At 51.8% G+C, this 10,023-nt stretch overlaps 1 long non-coding RNA gene across 1 annotated transcript; it reads left to right on the forward strand.

Moving 5' to 3' along the window:
- LOC114016166 (uncharacterized) lies at positions 1–1,671 on the forward strand. Its single transcript, XR_003560482.2, has 3 exons — positions 1–273; positions 671–835; positions 1,586–1,671. It is a non-coding gene; the product is annotated as an uncharacterized LOC114016166 (long non-coding RNA).
- The last annotated feature ends 8,352 nt before the right edge of the window (positions 1,672–10,023 follow it).

The following is a 10,023-nucleotide window of genomic DNA, read 5'->3' on the forward strand; positions in this document are numbered from 1 at the left end:
TTCCCCTTCTAGCAATGCCCCGCAATTGCCGCCTGGATGTGGACTGCAACCAGCAGCAAACCCACCTCCTTCCCTGGGATCCCCAAGGGGAGGGCAGAGGTGTTAGTGCTGCTCAGGAAAACACCTGTGCTCACCCCTTCTTCTCAGCCTGTGTGCCAAACAGTCCTAGGACCTTTCTGTTTACTCTTTTTTTAAACACAGATCCTTTTACTAGCAGTGAGCCCAGCCAGCAGAAGACGGTGTGCTGCTAAAGTCCTCCTGTTCCTGGCAAAGGTGAGACTAGATCTAACACATCCCTCAGTCTGTGGGGGCTCACTGACTACCCTGGAACACCCTAGTCCCTTTTCCCATCCTCTGCAGGTCTTGGCAGGTTTGAGTCCCTCAGGTCTGAGGGACGGGGTTATGCTGGGTGAGCAGGTCTGGGGGGTTACATCTCCCCATGTGTCCCCCAGGGAATCCCACTCAGCAGAGCATCACCTGGGAAAGGGCTGGGTGGTGGAGCCATGGGGAGCAGAGACCTGGAGAGAGTCTCATCTCTGGACTGGGAGGGTATGGGGCTGGTGACCCCACGTCTGTGTGTTGAGTCCCCAGTATGGATGCCCTGCGAAGCCCCTAAACGTGTCTGGGATCAGTCCTGGTCTGACACCGTGATCCCCTCTCCCATCATTAGGGTTCACAGCTCATCGTTGGGGTGCCTGGGGAGGCTCTGCAGCAGGACAGCGCTTTTAGCAGTGGGATGTGCAGGAGAGAATCAGGAATGGTGGAAAGGAGAAAGAAAGGGCTGGATCCTGCTCCCTTTCCAGCCAAGTGACTGCCTTGTCCTGCCCCCGGAAAGGTGAGCTCTGTTCAACCCCTTCTTTGGTCTGCGTAGGGAAAAATCCCTAGCTCAAACCCAAGAAGGCTGAACCAAGCAATGGCAGCTGAAGGTGCCTCTGGAAAAACACCCACCCACCCCCTGAGGCCTGATCCTGCTTTCCCCATGCCAAGTCACGCTCAGGTGCTCAGCTGCATCAGGACCAGGTCCAGGGCTGCAGATGCAGCCGGTTCTGCAAGGCCAAGCGTGGCAGAGGGAGGACAGTGGTATTTATAAACTGCTGAAACATGCCTGACACTTGAGGGAAGATCCTCTCCGCTCCCTCAAGGGCTTTTGTTTGAAGGGCTTGACTCTGTCTTCCAAAAAGTTGATAAGACCTTCTGGCTCCCATTATCTCTCTGAGGGCCCTGCCTTGCCCTCCTCACAGCGCGCTGAAGCACCCAGATCACATCACTCTAATTAATTGCCTGAGGAATGGAGGGCCCTGAGCAGGACCTGGCACCTCTCTTCAGGGTTTAGCCTCCTGGTGCAAATCCAGGCTGTGGGAAGGGGCTGGGTGGCACCAGTCCCTTGCTGTTCTACATCCCTCCACCCCCCTTACAAAGCACAAAAGCTGGGAATGCTGTTCAGCCCCAAATTGGGAACATTTGGGCTGAAATCTTTTGTATGCATTTGAAAAGCGGAGGGAGGGTGGGGAGAAGGACGTGGGAAGGGGAAAGAGCTACAGCCTTGCTGGCATGAAGTTGATTTGTCTGGGTCCTGTCCCTTTAGGGCAGTCATCTGTCACTGTAACCGGGAGATGCTGCAAACCATGTGCAGATGAGGCTCAGCCACCAGAGAAGCATTCCCACATCAGGTATCATGACACTGCACCCACCTCACCTTGCCCCCCGCAATTTTAATCAAAGTTGTACTTCTCACTGGCAGGGGAAGGGTGGGAATTTTAATCAGCTCCTCCTGCATCTGTACCCTGCTCCACAGGACCTTTTGGGGCAGAAAGGTGCATGTGACAGCATGGGTGATGGTGGGTGACAGTGCAGGTGCCGATGGGTAGCCCAGGGAGGCCAGGGATCGGTGCAGCAAAGCACCTCCATCCTCTGGGGGCTGTGGCCAGCCTGATGCTCCAGCAAAGTTTTTCATCTGCCTCTGCTGTGTCAGCAGAGCACAAAGGCAGGGGAGAGGTGAACCCCTCTGTTAATACATGTGTTTTAAATAACTGGTATTTTTATTTCTTCCTTTCGGTGTGGTGGGCTTGGCACTCATCTTTGTTTGCACAATTGTCCTGCCTATATGTTCTGTTGCCCAAGTAAGGAGAAAAAGATCCTGTGCATGATCTGGAGGTGTGCTTTGCTGGTTCTGACATGTAAATATTAACCAAGAAGCAACACTGAAGAGACAAAACCCCCTCCTATCCTCAAACCACTTCAGATCCCTTTATTGTCCTGGCAGTTGTTGCACTTGGACTGGCTTTTCACTTTCTCCTCTCAGAGTGGCTGGCTCCTGCAACGGTCCCCAGATTCCTCAGCTATGTCCTACTGAGGCAAAACATTTATTGAAGTTTTCAGATTATTAGGGAAATACATATTTCTGCTTCTTTTCCAAACTCCACTGCCTTCTTTTCTAAGCCATCCCCGCATGTCAGCATGGGGGCAGGAGAGGCATCCTCTTGCTCTCCTCTTGCAGCTGATGCCTCCTGCATGAACTTTGAGTACCCAGAAACACCACGAAGGGGGATTCCTACCACCACCATGTGCTTCGTTAGTGGGCAATAGTGGTGAATATGCGTGTAGTTTATTTTCCTCTATAAAAAGCTATATATCCTCTATATATTATTATTATATATATATAATATATTTATTATTATATATATATATTTCCTCTATATAAAGCTGCACTTCAGCTCACTCACACCTCAGAAGAAACAGAGGTTATGGACACATGCCTCCAGCTCCTCAGACAACCTTTGCCAAGGCAGCATCACAGCCTTGGTGCTGCGTGGGAGGAAGCAGAGGAGTGGGGGCTATTGAAAGCGAAGAGGTCAGAGGAGAAAAGGTCTGGCATAAAGCTGCCCTCGCTTTGTTGGCACACGCACACCTGTGACTGAACTGCGGGTGTGCACGTGGGGTTGGGCCATGTCCTTGACAGGGTCCCCACGATCAGGACCCACTGCCTGGCATTGCTGTGAGTAGTGCACGTGCCCATCACTCACCTCCTGCATCCCAGCACTCCGAAGCAGGGCCAGGGTGCCCAGCACCCCCAGAGAAGCACCCTTACCAGCACAGAGTGTGGTGTTCTAAAGCAGCAGCAGGTTGCTTGCGGCAGCTGCTGCTACTGCAGGCTCTGCTCTCCGTGTGCATGCGTGTGCAGGTGCATGTGTGTGCCGGTGTGTATGTGCGTGTGTGTGCAGGTGTGTGTATGTGCATGTGTGCATGCAGGGAGGTCTCCCTTGGCAGCACAACGGAAAAGTAAAGTGTAAAAATGCTCCCATTCTGGCTTGGTGGATAAATTGTCTACAAAGGGCTCTTCAACGTGAATGCACGCCGCAAAGGCGCATGGCACTTCTCCGGGCGAACAATGGCGGGGCTGAGTCACAGTGCTGCCGAGAAGCATCCTGATGCTGCCTGTCAAGGGAAGGGAGCTTGTGTTTTACCCCTGAGACAGCTTTTATTAGTGAATTCCTGAGATCACCGTGAGATCAGGAGCACAGGAAAGAAGAGGAAAGGGAGAATAGGGAGGAAACACTTGGGCTCCTTGTCTGTGGATCGGATGCAATGCCCACAGCAATAAGCAGATCTACCAGTGATGCCGGTCCCCTTCCAGTTTCCACCCCAAGAGCTGGGGCTGGGACCAGTGGGAGAGGGCATAGTGAGGTGCCTGGTGAAAGGACCGGGCAGCCTGTTTCCCATGAAGAAGAGGAAATTCCTTTCCCCAGGGTACCTTGTAAAACTCACTCTGCTGTAGCTTTCACTCCGCTTGCAGCTTCTCAGATGGTAACTCCTAAGCACTCGAGTCTGGATGTGGCCTTTAGCTTCAGATGTCCTTGAAGATTCAGCTGCCAGAGGTTGGCAGGGTGCAGCAGGGAGAGGATCGTTCTGTGCTCACTGTTTCTGCTATTTTCTTTCTAAGCGTGTATCCCCAGCCACTGCTGCAGAGGGGATGCTGGAACTTTGGATGCAATCCCACAAATTTTCATGGAAGCAGAACGGCAGGAAGGCAAACAGGAAAGAAGAGGAGTAATATACTATTCTCGGGGGCACTTGTTGCATTTCTCTGTTTGCTTTGCTGTGTTGTTTCCTTTTCCTCCAGCCACATACTAGAGGATTATGGCAAATGAATTAAGGGATTAAATCATAAGGGAGAATTAGGATCCTGCTTATTTAGAAGCAGAAGCCCAGATGGACTTACTGAACTCCAGATGATGCAAGAGCATCTTGGGTAGTGCTGTGGATGTAGGTCACAGGATAATTTAAGCTGGAAAGAACCTCTGAAGGTCTCTGGTCCAGCAGCCCTCAAAGCAGAGCCAACTTGGATCAGGTTGCCCAGGACTTTGTCCAGCCAAGTTTTGAATGTCTCCAAGGATGGACATTCCCCCACCTCTCTGGTCCCCTGTGTTTAACCACCCCCAGGGTGAATTTTCTCCCTAATATCTAACCAAAGCTTTCCCTTTTGCAACTTACATTCATCATTTCTCTTCCTGTCACTCTGCACCTCAGGTAGATGTCCAGGTGCATCAGGGACCTATTCAGGTCCTTTGTACCTGCCTCGAAAGACAGATTGTCGGGCACAAGATTCAGAGTGAGTCCCAGCTTAGACAGCAGGTTCTGGGCCTCCCAGGCTCCTTGGACTCTCCCCTTGGGAGCAGGCCTGGATGGGACATCTCATCTCTCCATGGTGCATCAGTACTGCTGTGGAATTGGTCTCACCTGTATAATGGCAGGGTGAGGATTTGCTATTGCTGTGGCTGGAGACACCCCAAATAGCACCCAAAGATTGCTCCCACAGCTTATTTCCAGGGTCATCCAGGAGACGGTGTGTCTGGGGAAAAAGTACATACAGTGGCCTTTGGTCTGCTGCATTCACCAGGGGAAGCAAAGGCATGGATAAAAAAGATCATCTGCCCATCTTCATTGCTGGTGACTGAGTCAAGCAATTCCTTCTTCCCAGTGGCCTGAGCACTCCTCTGCACTGCCTGGGGTCACGCAGCATGAGGCCACAGCCAGCCACAGCTTTTGGTGACTGGCTCACGGGTGGGCGGACCTCTTCCACTACGTTTTGACAGCTAGGAATCATCTCCGTGAAAGACGGAGCTGTGACATGTTTGGCTGTGCCTTGGAAAAGAGAAGAGAAGAAAATAGAAGGAAAAAGAAAAGAAGGAAAAGAAGCTGTCTATAACATCCTGGCCTGTCTCTGCCACTGGGAATGGATGTGAGGGCTTGTTCAGGGACGAGGTAGCCTGGTCCTGTGCAGTGAGGAAGGGAGAGGCAAAAGTCATGAAACAGGGCTCTGTTTGGATCCAGATTTGATTTGCCTGGTTAAAACTTGTTGATCCCATACAAGGTTTTCCTGGCTGGGAGCTGAACTTGGTTCCACAGCCAAGGTTTTTTCTTTTCCAGAGTGTTTAGCATAAATCAGACTTTCACAGCCGCCTTTGAGTGGAAGGAGCAAGAAATCACGTTTTGTCTCCTATCCAGGAGCTCTGGGAGAAAGGAGCTGTCAGGAACCAGCCCAGATGCTCTGACATGTGCTCTCTGCATCCTCGCTGCCTGGCTTTGCCTTCTCCCATCTGGTGTCACGGCTCCATCAGCTCCTGTGCGCTGCTTTCCCCAGCTGAGATCCCAGCCAGGCTGCTGACATTCAAGTTGAGCTGTGCCCCAAGCAAAGGACACCATAACACCTTTTGGGCTGGGGTATGCCCTCCCCTGCCTCTCACCCAAGCCGTTAAGTGGGTTTTAACACAGATCCAGATCTGGCGTGCTGCCCAGCCGAGACCACTAGCACTCCCCTGGTGTCATATCAACCCAGAGAAGTCATCTTGCCATGTGCTTTTCTAATTCTCTTGTCGCTAGGCTCACTGGGAATTATTTTTCTAATATTTAGGTAGAATTTCCCTTGCTGTGCTTTGTGTCCATTGCCTCCCATGCAGCTTCAGGAAGAGTGCTGTCTCCGCTTTCTCTATAACCACCCATCAGCCTTCTCCTCTGACTGGGCAAGCCCAGCTCCCTCCACATCTTTCAATCTGGCAAAGTACTGCTAATTTTTCATGTACTGCTTCATAAGCATTTGAGGGAGAGCGGTGAGTTCCCATAAACACTACACGGGACACCTACACCCGAGCATCTCCTGGCAGCTAGGGAAGGCTTTGGTGGGGGTGGCTGCAGAAATCCCACCAGCACTTGCAGTGGAGCTGAGCAAGGGACCGAAAGCTCCATTGTTGGTCCTGTTGAAACAGGAGGTTAAACCTCTCTGCTGGAGCCATTCCCTGCTAGTGAGATCCATACAGTCCATTAAAATTAGGGATCTTATTATGGGCTACATAAAAAAAGGTAAAGAGGAAATGAGACCCTTATGAAGGGTTTCTTATGTGTGCAGATGGTAAGGGCATCTGAGGCCAAGAAAGCTTCTCTAACAGGCTTTTTCCAAACAAACTACTCACTTTGCAGGCTTTCCTCTCTTTCAAAAAGAGATAAATAGACGCAGAACTATTTTTTCTGCACAGCTCACCTCTGCTGACCAGCCACACTGTGCTTGGGGTAGAGGAAGAGTCTCTAAACATGTTCCATGCTCTTGGGAGCATGGTCTCCTCTCCTCCTAGCACCAAATTCAGCCTTCAAATGCCCTTTCAGGTCATATTCAGGTTGTTCCTGAACCCAAAGGAGCTGGCTGTGTTGTGGCCTCCACAGCCTAGCTGAGGACCGGTGAGATATCCTCTGTCCGTCAGCACAGAGGAGCTATTTGAGTGAATGGAGTAGCATTAGAAGCACTGAGAGCCAGCCAAAACTGGGAATTCAGCCTTCCAGCGCTGGCACCAGGCCACTGCTGTGCCTCCGTTTCAAGACAGCAGAAACCAGGGACCTCAAATATGGGATGGACTTTAGGTCTGTAGCAGAACCAGAGTTCCTAGGAATCAGGGCATCCATTGCTTGCTGTGGCCACCTGCCGTGACATTTTTTCCTTTCTCCTCCTGTCCCTGCCCACTACACGTGGCTGCTGTGATGTGGCAGTGCCAAAGTGGGAGAAGGTCCCAGAGCTGCTCTCCAAAGTAACTGGTAGATCCTGTGGGATCCCTTAGGCTTCCCATTGGGTCCTGCTGGGGCACCGGAAGGACTGCAGAGGCTGGAAGTGTCCCTGGAGCATGATTCTTATTTATACAGAAGTACAATCTCTCTATAGAGCTGTGATAGAGTGATTTTTGTCCCCTTGTGCAGGCTAAGAGCTGAAGCACAGTGAAGCCAAGTGATGTTGTACAGGTTGTACAGACGACCTGTGGCAGAGCAAGAAGAGCAGCCCAGCTGTGTCGTGAGCCCTCATCAACACTGCTCAGTGGCAGAGCTGTGGCCACCTCACCTCCCTGGCCACCCAGCCAGCCAGCTCTCTCCTTTCTCCTTCAGATTCTTAAAATAAGACTTGCAAAGGCTCAAGCGTCGTTTCGATTTCATTAATAAATCCCTGCTTGCACTTGAAGCTGTTGTGCCTTTTAAAACATTATCCATGGCTCTGATTACACTGCTGATGAAAGCAGGCATGGCCCTATTAGTTTTCACGGCAAACAGCCCTGCCACGTCCTGCTAGCCTTTACGTGCTCAGTGTAACCCAGGTTTCGCAGGAAAGGGATGGGGGCAAAAAAAGCATCTTGTAAAGGCAGAGTCTGCCTGCACCTTCACTTAAGACAGAGGACATCGCATGCTTGAAACCCCCTCCCGCAAACAGCTTTGTTTAGTCTATACAATTTTTATTTTTTTTAAATTAGTTTTTTAATTGCTACCAACAATTAACTTCTGCTCTGCAACTCCAACCCGATGCCGCTGCCCCTTCTGCCCCTGCAAGAGGCCACACCAAGGGACAGTAACGGGCACGGGGTGGGGAAAGGGGAAACAGGGCTTAAGCAGTGATGGGCGATAGCTGCTCTGTAGTGTCTCTTCTTCGTGTTTCAGAGAGGATGTGGATTTTTGGGGAGCAGAGTTAAGTGCCCATAGCTAATCAGTGTGAAAAAAACCCACCCCAAGGCAACAGGTTTGCTCGGCATCGTTAATCCAGATGTGCAGATGGGTAAACTGAGGCACACAGGGGTTAAGGCTTTCTAGTGGGAGAGGATGGGGGGAGAAGGGGAACTCTGTTCCAAAACTCCTGAGGTGAGCTTTCCAAACTCCTTCAGCTTTGTTCTGTCCTTTAGGCAATGCTTGGAGAGCTTTTTGGAAATGGGTTTGCAGTGAAAGCAGAGAGACTGTGCTCAAACAGGTCTGCAGGCACTGAGCACAGAGGCATGGGACTGTGGCAGCAGGGAAAGGAAAGGAAACAGAAACAGGGAAATAGACAAATAGGGAAAGGGAAGGGAAAGGGAAGGGGAGGGGAGGAGAGAAGAGGAGCGGAAAGGAAAGGAAAGGAAAGGAAAGGAAAGGAAAGGAAAGGAAAGGAAAGGAAAGGAAAGGAAAGGGAGAGAGACAAAAGAGAGACAGGAGAAAGATAGTATGAAAAAGAGAAAGATAAAAAGGGGGAAAATGTGAGAATAAGGAGTGAGGGAAACGGGTGAGGAGGCCCCTCTGCATCTCCTGGGGCGGCTGCATGTCGGAGGGCCGTGCTCCCCTCTCCCGCGTTGGATCGCGCAGCACCACCCGTGTCCGAGCACATCTCCTGCCCTGCAGAAGGGCTGGCTGCCCTGCCTGCCCAAACCCAGCCCGGCAGCTGTCGGAGGGGCTGGGCAGCCCAGCCGCCGTGCCACCGGGGCAGCACCAGCTTGGCTCGGCTCTGCCCGCCCAGAGCAGCCGGGAGAGGGTGGCAGGTGAGCGAGGCACAGTCATTACTACAACAGATGGGAGAGGAATGACATTACATGGCAGGGCTATTATTTACTGAGCGCTCGTGTTTGTCATGACTGAAGATGACATCTTATTAAGGAGTCATGACACTGGGGGATTTTTTTAAGCCTGGGGGCCAAGAAGGCTAATGAACAAGGATAGCTCTAGGAATAGATAGGGGGTAGTGCCTTTTCAGGTTGCAGGCAGAGCTGACTAATGTTTCACCAACTCAATTTCTGGGTGATTTCCAGGCTGTGGCACATCTCCCTCCTGCTGTTTAGGGATGGATGCTCTTTGCCGTGGCCTGATGGTGCTGGTTCAGGTGGAAGTGGCTGTCTTGAGAGACCCCGCTGCAAGGGAGCAAAGCCTGAGCTGTGTTACCAAAAATCTCCTACCTGTACCTAATACACATGGACAGCCAGATACCAGTACTCTTGCAAACTAGGGCATGTGACAGGGAGCGGGTCTGGGACAGGTTTCCCCAATTCCCACCTTGCAGGGGCTTTGAAGGAAGGCTCTCAGGCAGCACATGCAGTAGCTGGGGGAGTGCATGAAGTGAGACCCCGCTGTCAACGTGGCACTGTCACACACCTGTGTGATGCTTGTCAGGGGAGCTAGGCTAAAAGTGGGGCTGCCTGGCCCATTTTGTCCCCCCTCAGCCTGCCTCAGCACTCTCTGCCGTCCTTGCCCTCCTCCACCTGAAACAAGAGCCATCTCCCTGCAGCTCCCATGCGCCAGCTCCTTATCGCTGACCCGCTCTGTCAGTGCGGATGCTTGACTAATGTTCCCTTGTAAAATGTTGTGTTAAGCACATTCCAGCCCCTGACATTAAATACTTGGGCCAGGGCAGCACTCACCCTCCGGCGGACTGGACGGACAGAGCGCTGAGCCAGCCCCAGCCACACGCCCGATGATGCTGCGGCCAAAACATTTGCTCTTTCTGCCCCATCTCTGCCGCTCCCCTGCCCTCCCTCTGCACAGGCAGCACGGGCAGGGGGGAAGGAGGCAGCGGGCAGGATCACGGCTATCTGGCAGATGAAATAATAATTACCGCAACCGCCTCCCGGCCTCCCTTGCATTCCTCTGTGCTAACAGCTCGGCTTATTTTGTTTTCGTGCACAAATATTGACTCGCTGGGTTCTTTTCACCTCGTGCCTATTAAAAAGGCATTGCTCATGGTATTGTTATTGAATTTGT

This window comes from Falco cherrug, chromosome 12 (assembly GCF_023634085.1).
Source record: "Falco cherrug isolate bFalChe1 chromosome 12, bFalChe1.pri, whole genome shotgun sequence".
Classification (NCBI taxonomy): Eukaryota; Metazoa; Chordata; class Aves; order Falconiformes; family Falconidae; genus Falco; species Falco cherrug.